The following is an 18,899-nucleotide window of genomic DNA, read 5'->3' on the forward strand; positions in this document are numbered from 1 at the left end:
ATTTTCGCTATTGATACAATAAGACTGCCGCATCAAGCATGATGTTCTAATTTATTTCTTCTTTGATGAAAACTGTATTCGCAACACATTTGCCAGACAGCGTCCGCGTCTAGTGCTGAGTGCATCTTCACAATTATATCGTTGTATGACACATGGTTCATGGAGACATGACGTCATTAACATTGAGATGCCTTTGCTTAAAATGGAGTCCAGTATTCGATAGTGAGAACACAAACTTTAAACACGATTTCGAACCTTTTCTAAACTTTTTCTCGCTTACATTCATAACGTCATTTATTTAACATATTAACTCATATGCAAAATAATCATACGTCTGAAGTTGTTTTATACATTGGAGTTCGATTCTTTAAAGACTCGAAAGGTTGCTGGTTTGCATCTAATCTCAGGAGAGTTTATTATTCTCTTTTATATCGCTTCTGTTTCGAAAAACGATTTGGGATAAATTTGCAGTCCGTTACCGACGTAAGGTGAAGTGCTTGTGGTCTGGAAGAAAAAAGAGAGAAAAAGGCACTTACTTATTGAATTTAGTACCTTTTTTCATGCACATTGACATTGCCCACGCCATCTAATAACAACTACTTGCGAACTATAACTTGCCGTCTGGCGAGTAGAGGGTGGGGGAATGGGCCGAGTTCACGGTGATTGCTGCGGTGAGACGTGTGATGGGTGGAGGGGGGGGGGGGGGGGGGGGAAATTAATCTCAACAACAAAGCAGATGATAAATTAAACAACAATGCAGTCAACGGCGGCTAATAAAACGCGGCATAGCTGGCATGGAATATCTGGAAATCAGTACAGCACGAAGTCTCCAGACTTCTGCCGATTGCAACCGATCAGAACTAGCAAGTCCGTGTGCGATGTTATAGTTCCCACACAGTAGGCTGAATACATTGATGTGATTATTGTGCGTATGTCTGCAAAATGCCGATCTACTTCTTCGGACTCAAGACACGTCTCAGCCAAAACCCTCTGTAGATATAGTGATATCTGGAACTCAGATACCGTCATATGTAGCACCAGAGGGATGTATATCTCAAATGTGTACTTCAAATGGTAGTGAGTCACACAAAGGGGTGGGGATTTTGATATACAAGGTATGTCCACAAAGTAAGTCCCGTTTGGTTATATAAAATAACCGTGTACAGATAGAGAAAAAATATTTATTGTAGAAAAATTTACAACTGTTAAACTACTTTTATACATAGCCTCCGAAATTTGGTAGGCACTTGTCATAGCGTGGCACAAGCTTTTGTGTGACTTCATAGAAGGTTTCCGCGTGTGTATTCAACCATGTGGTAACATATTCTTTCAGCTCGTCATCATCGTTGAAGTGTTGACCACCAAGAACAGATTTTAGGTGTAAGAAGAGATCAAAGTCGCTAGGAGCGAGGTCCGGGCTGCACGGAGGATGGTCAAACACGTTCCAGTGAAATTCCCGGTTGTTCTGTATTGCGCGGCGCAATTTCTCAATGGTCTCGCAGAAACCATCTCCATTGATTGTTTGGCCTCGTGGTAAGAAATCAATCAGCAAAATGCCTTTTCTGTCCCAAAAAATGGTGCACATGACTTTTGGAGGCGTCAAGATTTGCTTAGACTTAACCTTCACAGTGTGCCCCCATTCCATTGAATGCCGTTTTGTTTCAGGAGTGCCGTGCGATACTCAAGTTTCATCCCCCGTGACTATCCGAGTAAGAAAACCATCGCCTTCTTCATTGTAGAGTGTCAAAAACTGAAGTGCACTGCCCATCCGTTGTTTTTTGTGTTGTTCAGTAAGAGTTTTGGGTACCCAGCGTGAGCAAAGTTTTCGAAATTTCAGTTTTTCAGTAACGATTTCATAAATTTACGATTGTGAGATTTGCGGAACTTCCATAGCAAAGGCACTAAGTGCAAACTTACGGTTGTGCTTCAGTTGTGTGAACCAGTTCATCAGTAACCACAGACGGGCGTACACTTCGTTCTTCATCGTGCACTTGATCACGTCCTTCATTGAACAATCTGACCCATCTTCTAACCATTGAATCACTCATAGCATTTTGTCCGTAAACCTCGCAGATTTGCAGATGAATTTCCTGTGGTTTAACTTTCTTTGCATTTAGAAAACGAATCACAGATCTGATTTCACACGCGGCGGTATTTTCAATTGACGGTTCTTGACATATTATCGTAGTTATTCACATTATTGTGTGTGTATATATGAGTTTCAGTTGATAGTGTGTTGCTAACAGCTCAAAGTATTTCTCGATATGATGGAAATTATATATGGTGTGTCTCAATGTATATCCTTTTCCTCATGGCTTCACCCACACCTGTGTTCAACACATGTGTTGAACACAGCTCCTACGACCCTCTGTACTCACCTCTTTGTTCTCATACTTGGCCACTTCATCCTATAATCTCTATCTGTCTACCTCCTCCTCCCTAGCCTCTTTGTCTTTTCATCTCCATTTCCGTTTGTCCATTTCCTCGAATCTCTCTCTCTCTCTCTGACTGTCTGACAATATCTTCTTCCCCCTGCCTCTGACCATATCCTCAGTCCCCTGTTTCTTTCCATTTGAGAATCATTTTTACCTGAAATGTAAGCTTGCCTGCAAAATGGGTTTATTTGGCAGGCCAATACTGTTCCAACACAGCATGTCCGTCTGTTGAGCAGGGCAGTCTAAACTCCGCAGGCAGAAAAAAAACTCCTATTGGAGTTAGGAAGTTATAAATCCTCTCCCCCCCTCCTCCCCTCCCCCCCCCCCTTCCCCATCCCCAGTGGAAGATACTAATGGGGTCTGCTGTTTCTGTGCCACATTTTGCTAACTCTGTCTGGTGGTTTTGGAGGAGATACTATGCATACACACATACACTCATATTACTTTTCTCCCATACATCTTGATGCTGCTTTTGTCTTCATCTATGGCAATTTTTCTCCGCTAGCAATGAATGCCCCACCATGTCTCTCTCTCTCTCTCTCTCTCTCTCTCTCTCTCTCTCTCTGTGAGTGTGTGTGTGTGTGTGTGTGTGTGTGTGTGTGTGTGTGAGAGAGAGAGAGAGAGAGAGAGAGAGAGAGAGAAAGGGAGAGAGAGGATTTGCCAATTATAGTGTTTAGCCCTATAAATCTAAAACTTTTATTTTATTTTATTTTCCTGGTGCCGATCAAGCAAGTAGCCACCGGAAATTATTAGGACTAATTCAGTTTCTTTACTGTATGCATAATTTGTACTAACTCTTCTGGAAGCTTTTACAATTTATTCTTACAAGGAAACATCAGCAATTTGATCTCATATTGTTAGAAGCAAAACCAGAATTGCAAAATATCAGCGCCAGCAATCGAACACCTGCCAAAAATTTGGGCCTTAATTCTGATAATACACAGTTACGTCCATCTGAAAGTACAGCTTTTTTACTTTCTTACACACTGTTGTCTGCCACTCGCTCCTCCCTAATGGAGATGCCTAATCCATGAGCATGAAGTACTGTACAGCACACTGCAAACGTCTACTGCATGAGCACGTGGTACTGTACGGTACACCTAATGATGAAGACCAAGTGCTGTGCAGCACACTGGAGGCCACCTAATGAAGGGCCCAAAGTACTGTACAGCACACTGCAACCGTCTAATGGCGAGCACAAAGTACTGGGAACAGCACACTGCAGCCACCTAATGATGAGCACGATGTACTGGGTACAGCACACTGCAGCTGCCTAATAATGAAGACAAAGTACTGCAGAGCACACTGAAGCTGCCTAATGCTTGAGCATGAAGTAGTGTACAGTGCACAGCAGTGGCCTAATGCATGCACACGAAGTACTGTACAGAACACTGCAGCCACCTAATACATGAGCACGAAGTACTGTACAGCACACTGCAGCTGCCTGATGCTTGAGCATGAAGTAGTGTACAGTGCACAGCAGTGGCCTAATGCATGCACACGAAGTACTGAACAGAACACTGCAGCCACCTAATACATGAGCACGAAGTACTGTACAGCACACTGCAGCTGCCTGATGCTTGAGCATGAAGTAGTGTACAGTGCACAGCAGTGGCCTAATGCATGCACACGAAGTACTGAACAGAACACTGCAGCCACCTAATACATGAGCACGAAGTACTGTACAGCACACTGCAGCTGCCTGATGCTTGAGCATGAAGTAGTGTACAGTGCACAGCAGTGGCCTAATGCATGCACACGAAGTACTGAACAGAACACTGCAGCCACCTAATACATGAGCACGAAGTACTGTACAGCACACTGCAGCTGCCTGATGCTTGAGCATGAAGTAGTGTACAGTGCACAGCAGTGGCCTAATGCATGCACACGAAGTACTGAACAGAACACTGCAGCCACCTAATACATGAGCACGAAGTACTGTACAGCACACTGCAGCTGCCTGATGCTTGAGCATGAAGTAGTGTACAGTGCACAGCAGTGGCCTAATGCATGCACACGAAGTACTGAACAGAACACTGCAGCCACCTAATACATGAGCACGAAGTACTGTACAGCACACTGCAGCTGCCTGATGCTTGAGCATGAAGTAGTGTACAGTGCACAGCAGTGGCCTAATGCATGCACACGAAGTACTGAACAGAACACTGCAGCCACCTAATACATGAGCACGAAGTACTGTACAGCACACTGCAGCTGCCTGATGCTTGAGCATGAAGTAGTGTACAGTGCACAGCAGTGGCCTAATGCATGCACACGAAGTACTGAACAGAACACTGCAGCCACCTAATACATGAGCACGAAGTACTGTACAGCACACTGCAGCTGCCTGATGCTTGAGCATGAAGTAGTGTACAGTGCACAGCAGTGGCCTAATGCATGCACACGAAGTACTGAACAGAACACTGCAGCCACCTAATACATGAGCACGAAGTACTGTACAGCACACTGCAGCTGCCTGATGCTTGAGCATGAAGTAGTGTACAGTGCACAGCAGTGGCCTAATGCATGCACACGAAGTACTGAACAGAACACTGCAGCCACCTAATACATGAGCACGAAGTACTGTACAGCACACTGCAGCTGCCTGATGCTTGAGCATGAAGTAGTGTACAGTGCACAGCAGTGGCCTAATGCATGCACACGAAGTACTGTACAGAACACTGCAGCCACCTAATACATGAGCACGAAGTTCTGTACAGCACACTGCAGCTGCCTGATGCTTGAGCATGAAGTAGTGTACTGTGCACAGCAGTGGCCTAATGCATGCACACGAAGTACTGAACAGAACACTGCAGCCACCTAATACATGAGCACGAAGTACTGTACAGCACACTGCAGCTGCCTGATGCTTGAGCATGAAGTAGTGTACTGTGCACAGCAGTGGCCTAATGCATGCACACGAAGTACTGAACAGAACACTGCAGCCACCTAATACATGGGCACGAAGTACTGTACAGCACACTGCAGCTGCCTGATGCTTGAGCATGAAGTAGTGTACAGTGCACAGCAGTGGCCTAATGCATGCACACGAAGTACTGAACAGAACACTGCAGCCACCTAATACATGAGCACGAAGTACTGTACAGCACACTGCAGCTGCCTGATGCTTGAGCATGAAGTAGTGTACAGTGCACAGCAGTGGCCTAATGCATGCACACGAAGTACTGTACAGAACACTGCAGCCACCTAATACATGAGCACGAAGTACTGTACAGCACACTGCAGCTGCCTGATGCTTGAGCATGAAGTAGTGTACTGTGCACAGCAGTGGCCTAATGCATGCACACGAAGTACTGAACAGAACACTGCAGCCACCTAATACATGAGCACGAAGTACTGTACAGCACACTGCAGCTGCCTGATGCTTGAGCATGAAGTAGTGTACAGTGCACAGCAGTGGCCTAATGCATGCACACGAAGTACTGTACAGCACACTGCAGCTGCCTGATGCTTGAGCATGAAGTAGTGTACAGTGCACAGCAGTGGCCTAATGCATGCACACGAAGTACTGTACAGAACACTGCAGCCACCTAATACATGAGCACGAAGTACTGTACAGCACACTGCAGCTGCCTGATGCTTCAGCATGAAGTAGTGTACAGTGCACAGCAGTGGCCTAATGCATGCACACGAAGTACTGTACAGAACACTGCAGCCACCTAATACATGAGCACGAAGTACTGTACAGCACACTGCAGCTGCCTGATGCTTGAGCATGAAGTAGTGTACATTGCACAGCAGTGGCCTAATGCATGCACACGAAGTACTGAACAGAACACTGCAGCCACCTAATACATGAGCACGAAGTACTGTACAGCACACTGCAGCTGCCTGATGCTTGAGCATGAAGTAGTGTACAGTGCACAGCAGTGGCCTAATGCATGCACACGAAGTACTGAACAGAACACTGCAGCCACCTAATACATGAGCACGAAGTACTGTACAGCACACTGCGGCTGCCTGATGCTTGATCATGAAGTAGTGTACTGTGCACAGCAGTGGCCTAATGCATGCACACGAAGTACTGAACAGAACACTGCAGCCACCTAATACATGAGCACGAAGTACTGTACAGCACACTGCAGCTGCCTGATGCTTGAGCATGAAGTAGTGTACAGTGCACAGCAGTGGCCTAATGCATGCACACGAAGTACTGAACAGAACACTGCAGCCACCTAATACATGAGCACGAAGTACTGTACAGCACACTGCAGCTGCCTGATGCTTGAGCATGAAGTAGTGTACAGTGCACAGCAGTGGCCTAATGCATGCACACGAAGTACTGTACAGAACACTGCAGCCACCTAATACATGAGCACGAAGTACTGTACAGCACACTGCAGCTGCCTGATGCTTGAGCATGAAGTAGTGTACAGTGCACAGCAGTGGCCTAATGCATGCACACGAAGTACTGTACAGAACACTGCAGCCACCTAATACATGAGCACGAAGTACTGTACAGCACACTGCAGCTGCCTGATGCTTCAGCATGAGGTAGTGTACAGTGCACAGCAGTGGCCTAATGCATGCACACGAAGTACTGAACAGAACGCTGCAGCCACCTAATACATGAGCACGAAGTACTGTACAGCACACTGCAGCTGCCTGATGCTTGAGCATGAAGTAGTGTACTGTGCACAGCAGTGGCCTAATGCATGCACACGAAGTACTGAACAGAACACTGCAGCCACCTAATACATGAGCACGAAGTACTGTACAGCACACTGCAGCTGCCTGATGCTTGAGCATGAAGTAGTGTACTGTGCACAGCAGTGGCCTAATGCATGCACACGAAGTACTGAACAGAACACTGCAGCCACCTAATACATGAGCACGAAGTACTGTACAGCACACTGCAGCTGCCTGATGCTTGAGCATGAAGTAGTGTACTGTGCACAGCAGTGGCCTAATGCATGCACACGAAGTACTGAACAGAACACTGCAGCCACCTAATACATGAGCACGAAGTACTGTACAGCACACTGCAGCTGCCTGATGCTTGAGCATGAAGTAGTGTACAGTGCACAGCAGTGGCCTAATGCATGCACACGAAGTACTGAACAGAACACTGCAGCCACCTAATACATGAGCACGAAGTACTGTACAGCACACTGCAGCTGCCTGATGCTTGAGCATGAAGTAGTGTACAGTGCACAGCAGTGGCCTAATGCATGCACACGAAGTACTGAACAGAACACTGCAGCCACCTAATACATGAGCACGAAGTACTGTACAGCACACTGCAGCTGCCTGATGCTTGAGCATGAAGTAGTGTACAGTGCACAGCAGTGGCCTAATGCATGCACACGAAGTACTGAACAGAACACTGCAGCCACCTAATACATGAGCACGAAGTACTGTACAGCACACTGCAGCTGCCTGATGCTTGAGCATGAAGTAGTGTACTGTGCACAGCAGTGGCCTAATGCATGCACACGAAGTACTGTACAGAACACTGCAGCCACCTAATACATGAGCACGAAGTACTGTACAGCACACTGCAGCTGCCTGATGCTTGAGCATGAAGTAGTGTACTGTGCACAGCAGTGGCCTAATGCATGCACACGAAGTACTGTACAGAACACCGCAGCCACCTAATACATGAGCACGAAGTACTGTACAGCACACTGCAGCTGCCTGATGCTTGAGCATGAAGTAGTGTACTGTGCACAGCAGTGGCCTAATGCATGCACACGAAGTACTGAACAGAACACTGCAGCCACCTAATACATGAGCACGAAGTACTGTACAGCACACTGCAGCTGCCTGATGCTTGAGCATGAAGTAGTGTACTGTGCACAGCAGTGGCCTAATGCATGCACACGAAGTACTGAACAGAACACTGCAGCCACCTAATACATGAGCACGAAGTACTGTACAGCACACTGCAGCTGCCTGATGCTTGAGCATGAAGTAGTGTACAGTGCACAGCAGTGGCCTAATGCATGCACACGAAGTACTGAACAGAACACTGCAGCCACCTAATACATGAGCACGAAGTACTGTACAGCACACTGCAGCTGCCTGATGCTTGAGCATGAAGTAGTGTACAGTGCACATCAGTGGCCTAATGCATGCACACGAAGTACTGAACAGAACACTGCAGCCACCTAATACATGAGCACGAAGTACTGTACAGCACACTGCAGCTGCCTGATGCTTGAGCATGAAGTAGTGTACTGTGCACAGCAGTGGCCTAATGCATGCACACGAAGTACTGAACAGAACACTGCAGCCACCTAATACATGAGCACGAAGTTCTGTACAGCACACTGCAGCTGCCTGATGCTTGAGCATGAAGTAGTGTACTGTGCACAGCAGTGGCCTAATGCATGCACACGAAGTACTGAACAGAACACTGCAGCCACCTAATACATGAGCACGAAGTACTGTACAGCACACTGCAGCTGCCTGATGCTTGAGCATGAAGTAGTGTACTGTGCACAGCAGTGGCCTAATGCATGCACACGAAGTACTGAACAGAACACTGCAGCCACCTAATACATGAGCACGAAGTACTGTACAGCGCACTGCAGACGCCTGATGGATGAGAGCGAAGCATGGTACAGGGGAGTGACATCCAGGGTTTTCTTTATTTCGCGATGTCAATGTGTGGGAAGGGGAGGAGTCTTGTTCAAGAAAAAGTTATCTACACGAAGAAGAACAAGTAATTTGAATGCGTCTTATGGCTACCTCTCACATTTATATCTTCAGTATTATTTTAACAATATTGTAATATTGATGTTCTGTAGCTATATACACTTCAAAAGTCAAGATAAATAAATCTAAACAAGTGAAGAGTTGTTATGAAACGAAGGTAATTATTTTAATTTTACAGTTCAATCATACCAATCGCTAAAGCGTAGCGCATCTCCTGCAAATGTATTTCACTTTACCAGTACCGCCTTTAAAATACAAAGAAAGGAATTGCACAACAGCGATATTAATAACTGAATTGCCCTAAATTACTTATTTAATGAGCCATTCATTCATTTAATTCATTTACAGTTTATTTGTAAATTGTAGCTTCAAAACAAAGAGATATCTGGCGCCAGCTATAGGTTAGAAACCAAGCACTTTGCCACAATGAACGAAGCACTCTTTATCTACACCAAAGCCGTATTTCGCAAATCTCGTACTCACTGTACTGCGTAGTTCTTGTTCTTGGCGGTGGAGCACCAGGCGGTAGCAGTCAGTCCGGGGGGAGGGGGGTGTTAACGAGAGTGACAAAAAACCCGAAAGTTAAAAACTTTACTTTCAGAAGGCCCTAACCGCGTGCTGTCAGATATAAGGATATAAGGTCCAAGTTTTCTCGCGGGATTGATTGCTAACGCTGATATCTTGCGGCTTTGCTTTTTTCTCCTTAAAACCTGAGGTCAAGTTGGTGAAACTTCTCTGTTAGTCACACTGCGGTTAATTTAAGTGTAATTTTCGACACTGCCTGATTAGCATCATGCGGGTGCATCGTGTATTCTGAGCATCAGAAAGCTGTTAAAGTGATTAATGTTAATTGTACATTTAAGGATACTCTTTATCACTAGTTTAATCTCAACATTGTTTCCAACGTATCTCAAGACTCCACTAAGAGTGTGTTAATACCTGATGGTCAGGCGATGATACTTCAGGGAATAGTCAACGACTGCGGTTAGACGACAGCCAGTGAATGCGCCTGCAGCCGGCTTTCAGCGACTTGCGTGGTCTGGGGACTCATTACGGCGGTGGCCGGCGCTGAAGGCCCGCGGGGTTAGCGCAGGGCCACCTGGGGGCGTATCGAGCGAGCCGCATCATCAGTATGCCGCCGGCGGTCTGATGGGGCCGCCGCGGGGAGGCGGTTGGGGGCGGAGGTGGGGGCGGGGGCGGGGGCGGGGGCGCTGCTGGCCGCCGCGGTGGTCGTGTTGTTTCCCGCCGGCTCTGTGCTACGTGGCCGAGTGGCGACGCGTCCAAATGTTCAGTGGCTGGCTGGCTGTCTTCCAAGTCGCACAGCCAATGATGTGGGGTACTCATCTGGAGTCTTCTGCCCTTCCGTTTTTATTTCCCAGCCTCTAATCATGCATTAGTATGTAAACTCATACGACTGCTGTAACTAGTTTGATCAGATAAAGACACTCGTAACTAATTTTCTTCCATCAAATTTTTATGTCGTTCACAAATTGCGACACGATGTAAACTTTTCACGCTAATTAAGGCTTTAGGAGCACGCTTTTCTCCAAATGTATTCCAGACCAAAAAGCGGCTATGGTAGCTCGAGTCCAAAGGTTTTGTTATTCATGCTTCTTCCGCTCTTGGTGTCATTTTTCATAAAAACTTGCATCCTCTAACTCATATTTTTTTATGTCCAACCGAGACGTGAAATACCAATTTTCATAGATTTAGCTTCAAAATTTTCTTATTATATCTAAATATTTTTAAAAAAATGTTCGTCACTTATTTCACCCACGTGGGGGTTGAATTTCCAAGAACAGTGAAACATGTATTTTTTCATTTCTGTCTGAAAAACCAGTTTTGATAGATTTAGCGTATCCCACGACGTGTAGAAACGCATACTTTAGTCATCCAGTATTTGAGAATGGCAGCACTTGGCGACTTGCAACAAACTTTACAGGTAATTTCAAACCTTTTTCTCACTGGCGCCCCACACATAATATTGAAAGAAAAAAAATTATCCCTTACTACATTTTCACTGTTCATACAGTAGAACTGCAGTGTAAACCATGACGTTAATATTTGTTTGTTTTTTACTAATAACTGTATTAGTGGCACATTCTGCAGGCAATATTCACATATACAACTGAATGCCCCTGAAAAATTACGTCTTCGTCCACACTTCCTTCAAGACATACGACATCATAGACACTAAGGTGCGTGAAAAGCTACTGTGTCATGCAAGATGTTTAAACTTATTATTTCATTGCTGCTAACTCTATTCGCAACATTTTTCGCAGACAGTATCCGTGTATGGCGCTAAAAATACCTTCCAAATTATATCATAATACGACACTTAGTTCAGGACATATGACGTCAAGTATTGAGATGAGTGAAAAACTGTGGCATCATGTACCGCGCTTTAGTTTATTACTTCTTTATTATATTCTTATTTATTTCACAATGAAATATTTTCGTAAGACATTGGCCCCCCAATATCACCCACTTAGGGTTGATTTTCCAAAAATAGTGAAATATTTATTCTTTTTATTTCTAACAGAGAGGCCAAGTACAAATTTTGACAGACTTAACTTCTATTATGTTTGTATTATGTATTGTTTCCATACAAACTTTCATTCCCTTTTTCACCCCCATAGCGGTTCAGTTTCCAAAAACAGTGAAAGTAATACTTTTTTCTTTCCAACAGACAAGCCAAATTCAATTTTTTTTATAGATTTAGCTTTAAAATGCTTTCATGATGAAATATTTTCATAAAAAATTTTATCCCCTATTTCACCAATTAGGGGCTGAATTTCCAAAACCACTGAAACACGTATTTTTTTGCTGCTAACCAAGTACTCAAACATGAATTTTTGTATGTGCACCTTTGAAAATACTTTAATAGTTCTTTAATAATGATTTATTTTCAAAAATCTTTAACCCGTGTTTCACCCCCAGACGTGTTAAATTTCCAAAAATGCTGGAACACGTATTTCTGTATTTCTGATTGAGAAACCAAATACCAATTTTCGTAGATCTGGCTTCAAAATTGCCTTAATAGCCACATATTTTCGAAAAACTTTTCATCCCCTATTTCACATCCTTAGGGGTGAAATTTCGAATAATGCCTACTTAAACGACACCTACAGCACAAGATCACCACTCTCAGCAAATTTAAAGTCCCTATCCGTTGTGATTTTGGCTGGGCGATGATGAGTCAGAGAGTCAGCTAGTCAATCGGGACACAGCCTTTTACACAGCGTGGGGGTAATAAAAGTAACGCGGACGCGTCGTTACGATTGGACGTGATATTGTAGCAGTATGAACGGAGGAGGAAAAGCCTACAGTTACTTCCAGCAGGATAGAGCAACTGCCCTTAAAGCCGGAAGAACTTTGGAGCACATGTGCACAATCTTCAAGCCTCACAGAGTTCTTAGCAAAGGTCAGTCTGGTCGCAGCCCTAGCTTGTCACCCCTGTCACTTGATCTGTCATAGTGCGCTATTACTTCGTGTGGGGAGCAGTCAAGTCTAAGGTGTACCGCAACAACCCTCATAGTCTTCAAGAACTGCAGCAGAACATTTCCCACGAGACTGTAGCAATTCCAGCATGCCTGCTTCGATCTGTCTTCAACAACTTGGTGGCCAGGGTCCAAAAATGCCAAGAGATGAATGGTGGCCATTTTCATCATCTTCCACAGTCGGGTCAGTACTGTATTTCTTTACCTTTCCCGTATTTCATTGTACCCTGGAAATCTGTTCAAAATGGCTCAGAGCACTATGGGACTTAAGTTCTGAGGTCATCAGTCCCCTAGAACGTAGAACTACTTAAACCTAACTAACCTAAGGACATCACACACATCCATGTCCGAGGCAGCGTTCGAACCTGCGATCGTAGCGGTCGCGCGGTTCCAGACTGTAGGGCCTAGAACCGCTCGGCCACACCGGCCGGCGAAATATGTTCTCCGGACCACTTTTATTTGCACCATCCTGTACATAGAGACTATTTCACTTCTTGTCGTGCCATTTGTGAAGATAAAACGGAACATCAGTAAATATATTTTTTCTGTTTCTGAAACTGTAAGTGTCTGCATAGAAATATTTCAAACTCTGTGTATGATTTTGTGTACATTCTCCGAATCTCAAACACAGAAATGTTGTACAGGAATGGACAAAAATATGGAGACACATAAAACACAATACATTCCGTGCATCTACGGTGTAGCGAAATAGTGGACACTCTAAATATCTGGGCATCCTGAAAATTAATGCCTCCACATTCTTTATGTGAAAACTCTTAAAGCTTTTTAAAGGAAACAAACTTTATTCACACCCCACATCTTTATTTTTCATGTGAACGTATTTGCAGCCCCGTGCTGCAAGAGGTTTCCTAATTGTTGCGTGTAACATAGCAGTGTTGAACGTAAATATTGAAACTAGGTGAGTCTTTTTACTTCTTTTTATCATTTAAAACACTGACCTCAGAAGTTTCCCTGACAAAGACAACTCAAACTTAACCTATTCATATATTACCCACAATATACAAGCCCAACGCAACCTGTCTGCTATACAATGACAACATGTTTTCCAAAAATTAACACAAAAGAATGGCCCTGAATTGCAAGAAGTCCTAACGATAACCCATACTTTTTCATAAGTTATTTACCTCACAGAAAATCTTCATAACACGAACTACAGCAATTGCAACAAGCAGCTACTACAGGCAGCTAAATAAAAAGATTCTAACTAGTATATGCTCTTATTACTAGGAGACATATGTTTATCAAAAGAAAGATTTTTTTGAAGAGCAAACAATGTATGTAGAAGATTTGTACCTTATTTATGTGACATCCAGTTCCAAAAATTATATAGTTGTCAGTAACCGAAACATTACCAACTACATCCATCCTCATTTTACAATGCATGTCCTACCAACAATGAGTCATGTCCAAACTCTTGTCTGTCCCCTCGCAAACTGCTAGTCCGTCCACCCACAGAATCTTTTGGCGAGGACGCAGACCGCTGTCAGTGATACTAATATAGTCTATGCGCTGCCAACATACAAACAAGCTACTTACACTATGCCGGTGCGTGAGAAACATCGAGCTGTAATGGAGTATCGAATTGTAAGAGTTAGTCCACACATGGAGCACCCCCTTCTTCAGCATAATAATGCCATACCACACACGTGCGCTGTGACATCTGCAACAATCCCACCAATCAGGTTCACTGCCGATTTTCACCTTCTTCCAAAACTTAAAGAACATCTTCGAGAACTTCACTTTGATAGTGACGAAGCAGTGCATGCAGAGGTGAGGTTATGGCTCCGTCAACGAAATTAAACATTCTACAGTGGTGGTCTCAACAAACTGGCCTCTTGCTGGGAGAAATGAGTTCATCGCCCGGCTGACAATATTAGAAATAAGTATGTCGATAGGAAGAGTAAATATCTAGAATATTAATAACGTTTGTTCTATTTAAAAAAGCTTTAAGAGTTCTCGCATTAAAAAATTCGGAGGCATTACTTTTCAGCACACCCTCGTGTTATATTTCGTAAGTTACGAGGGGTGTTCAACAAGTAATGCAACACATTTTTTTCTGAAAGCAGGTTGATTTTATTCAGAACTTCAAGACACCATATTACATACCACTTTTTTCGCTAAAAATGGTTCAAATGGCTCTGAGCATTATGGGACTTAGCTTCTGAGGTCGTCAGTCCCCTAAACTTAGAACTACTTAAACCTAACTAACCTAAGGACATCACACACATCCATGCCCGAGGCAGGATTCGAACCTGCGACCGTAGCGGTCGCGTAGCTCCAGACTGTTTCTCGCTAAAGAACCCTGTTTTTCAACATAATCTCTGTTCAATGCGACAGCCTTACCCCGCCTTACTGGGAAGGCCTGTATGCCCGCAAGGCACCACTCTACTGGTCGATGTCGAAGCCATCTTGCTGCATCAGTAACCTCCCCTTCATCCACATACTGCTTCCCGCGGAATGCTTCCTTCTTTGTGCAAAACAGATGGAAACCAGAAGGTATGAGATCCGGACTGTAGGGTGCATGAGGAAAAACAGTCCAACGAAGTTTTGTGAGCTCTTCTCAGGTGCGCAGAGTTGAATGAGGCCTTGCGTTGTCATAGAGAAGGAGACGTTCGTTTGCATTTTTGGGGCGACGAACACGCTGAATTTTTTTCAATTTCCTGACGATAGCACAATACACTTCAGTGTTGATCGTTACACCATGAGGGAAGAGTAACTCCTTCTCTGTCCCAGAAGACCGTCGTCATGACTTTACCGACTGAAAGTGCGGCTTTGAACTTCTTATCTGGAGGTTTTGTGGCGTGGGGCCACTCCATCGATCGCCCTTTTGTTTCCAATTCGAAGTGATGAGTCCATGTTTCATCGCCTGTGAGATGTTAAACAAAAAATTGTACCCATCAGCCTCGCAACGCGCAAGCCCGCACAGACGGTGCTTCGTTACTCTTTATGATCTTGTGTTACGCGGAAAGGAAGCCGGCAGGCACACACCGTTGAGTACCCCAACTTGTGGACCAGTGTGTCTGCACTATCAACGGAGACGTCCAGTTGAGCAGCGAGGTTTTTGGTTATGAGCCGTCGATCGCCTCCAATGAGACTGTCTACACGTTCCACTATTGCATGATTCAGAGCTCTGTGCGGGCGGCTGCAAGCGGGCGATCGGACAGGTTTTCGCGGCCTTGAAGACAGACGCCTCGCCCAAATACTTACCGTGCTTTTATGCAGAGCCAGGTCACCGTAGACATTCCGCAAGAGCCTATGAATATCTGTGGTGCTCTGGTTTTGAGCCAAAAGAATCTCAGTGACAGCTCTCTGCTTGTAACGAACTTCCATTACGGACGCCATTTGGAAGGCTACATACAGCGCCGCCCTCTACCGCAGCTTCATTAAACTACATGGCCTGAAGCGCGAATTTATCACGATGTCTGACAATAAATTCCGCATTTTTTAAATGGAAACTGCCCGAGGAAAAAAGTCTGTTGCATTGCTTATCGAACGTCCCTGGTATACTAGGCTGTGAACTCTTACATGAAGATATTACTGTTTTGTATATTCTGTAGCTCGATAGTGAAAAATGCCGAGCTGTGCCATTGTTCCGAATCCACGTTAAAGTGTAAATCCCCCCAGTAACTGGCTGGGTAATTCATTTCAGAAGTCTGATGAAGGCAACGCCGTATAATCTACAACAGAAACATCTCTAGTAAGGCACTGAGCTCTTGAAACCACCCTTCGAGGTAGCTTTATCTTTTACATTATGTAACTGAAAACACTCTACCAATTTTAGACGTAGTTTAGCTTATGTATTGTGTAAGTAGGCGTGGAAGTGAGAATCCTTGACTTAAGTTACATCAAAACCCCTAGATTTTCTTTCCTCCCCTACACAGAATTTGCCATCCATTTCTCAATTACTACACATTAAAATAACCTATTGTATTCCGTAAGGTGATTTGCTTTCACACGTCATGTGACTTTGGTGTCTTCCCAGTATTGAAGATTAGTTCGTGATCTGCTAGCTGATATCGAGGTTCTGTGAAACGGTTCACAATACCACATTCCCTTTGATCCGGCAGACATATAAATTGTGTTTCGTAAATTTCATTTAGCTGAATTTCCATGTACCAGTTTCTATTTTAATTAGTGGGTAGCTGCACTGTTAAACAGTCGTTGTGTATCTTCTCACCCTCTAGTGCTTTTATACTTGTGAATCGATGATTTATTTCGCTTCGGTAGGTAATTTTGTATGCGGTCGGTTTTAGCGGCCCGATCGAAGTGGAAGTCGTCTATTATAAGTGAGGTCCGGAACAACTGTTGCGTGTGCCGTTGTGAGCCAAGACGGGTGGCACTGCAGGCGTCTGCCTTATCGCCTGACATTTTACACTGTTTCCACTCAGAGGACTTCTTCTGACTGTTACTGTCTGAACACGTAGCTGCTGGCATTTCTACGTCCATTGTTTATCTGTAAAGCACACAGTATTGTCCCCAGCTTCTCGTGTCCTCATAGAACGGACAACATGGAAGTACGAGTGCATTGGGCCGTAATAACTACTAAAATCTGTATAACTAAGCATCAGTAATGTGTTTATTTTGCAATAACATAGAATCTATAAGCTTAATACTCAAGTCATACACACAGATGAGCCCAACATTACCAACCTGCTTGTTTACGCGTTGGTCCACCTTTGCAAAGCAAGATAGCAGCGATTCTGCGTGACATGGATTCGACAGATTCTTGGTAGGTGTCCGGAAACATGTGTCTACGCATATGTAACGCAGTTCTCGTTAATTACGGGCCGGTGGTTTGTGCGCGAGCATCTGCATCCCGCTTCCTCAACAGGGGAAGTTGGTGGCCAAGACATGAACATGAGATCATTACCGTACTCTTCGAACGCTGTGGCACGATTCTGACAAAGTGATACGGACAGATACCCCCCAGTAAAGTGTCATCGTCGTTGCGGAGGTCGGTAAATGTAGCGACCGCAAGCATGTAATGTAGAGCACTGAGTTCTCTCGGCTGCTGGCACCGCTAGAGCAGAGTACTAGGTCACTTGACGGGGTTGACCCTTATTCCCCGATACCAGCTATTAGGAATCAAAATCAAAAATTCCTCTTAATGTCAACTTAGACCTTATCTAAGTTTGAAACGAACTTCTAAATCACGTAATGCGTGGAATAAAGCAGGGTACTGCCATTATGCTCAATGCGAAGTGGAGCTTATATACACAATTTTTCTGATTAACAGCTGAAACGAACTCCTGATTTAATTCAGTGATCTACCGTATTAGGCAACGGCCTTGCTGCAGTGGATACACCGGTTCCCGTGAGATCACCGAAGTTAAGCGCTGTCGGGCGTGGTCGGCACTTGGATGGGTGACCATCCAAGCCGCCATGCGCTGTTGCCATTTGTCGGGGTGCACTCAGCCTCGTGATGCCAATTGAGAAGCTACTCGACCGAATAGTAGCGGCTTTGGTCAAGAATACCATCTTACGACCGGGAGAGCAGTGTGCTGACCCCACGCCCCTCCTATCCGCATCCTCCACCGAGGATGACACGGCGGTCGGATGGTCCCGGTAGGCCACTCGTGGACTGAAGACGTAGTGATCTACCGTATTACTCATAGTACTACACCTGTGACCCCCACCCCCAAAACCTTTAAAGAATTGTGCGATGTTACAGTTTCCGTGTCATTTGGTATTACGATGCAATGTGCCTTTGGACACGCATGCATCTTTCTTTGTCGTCATTCCATTCAAAAGCTCGTGGTTGTCCATATTTGCAATTGTGAGTACATTAAATGTACTTTAAAGAATTGGTTTCCCATGTAAAAAACTGGTGCAGACGTCTGATTACTTAACTGTAAGGTAACGTGGAATGTGTTAAATATTTGAAGCTAACCATACAAAACCGTTATGGCTGAAGATGCAAAATCCTAGTGGTTCACAGATTTAAATGTTTCTGATTTCGTATCTCCTGACCTATCTGGCGCACAATAACATAATATTGCGGGTAAATTCAGTGATGTATATATGGACATTGTCTGCAAACCTGCTGTGAACAGAGAAGTAACGAAATGCAAACCAAAACACCATGTCTGATGCTGAAGTTTTACTTACTGAATATCGAAAATGTAGTAAGCGATACACCTTCTCCTCTCATTATTTTGCGGGGACTGTCAGCGAGAAAAAGTTTCGAGAAAGTTTGAAATTATGCATAAATTTTGCTTTTATTCTCAAATAACGGCTGAGTACAACCTGGATAATTTCCGCG

At 44.5% G+C, this 18,899-nt stretch overlaps 1 pseudogene; it reads left to right on the top strand.

Annotated features, from left to right (window-relative positions):
- The first annotated feature begins 17,915 nt into the window (after positions 1-17,915).
- Positions 17,916-18,033, top strand: LOC124623299 (annotated as a pseudogene).
- Positions 18,034-18,899: the final 866 nt, after the last annotated feature.

This window comes from Schistocerca americana, chromosome 7, assembly GCF_021461395.2.
Source record: "Schistocerca americana isolate TAMUIC-IGC-003095 chromosome 7, iqSchAmer2.1, whole genome shotgun sequence".
Taxonomy (NCBI): Eukaryota; Metazoa; Arthropoda; class Insecta; order Orthoptera; family Acrididae; genus Schistocerca; species Schistocerca americana.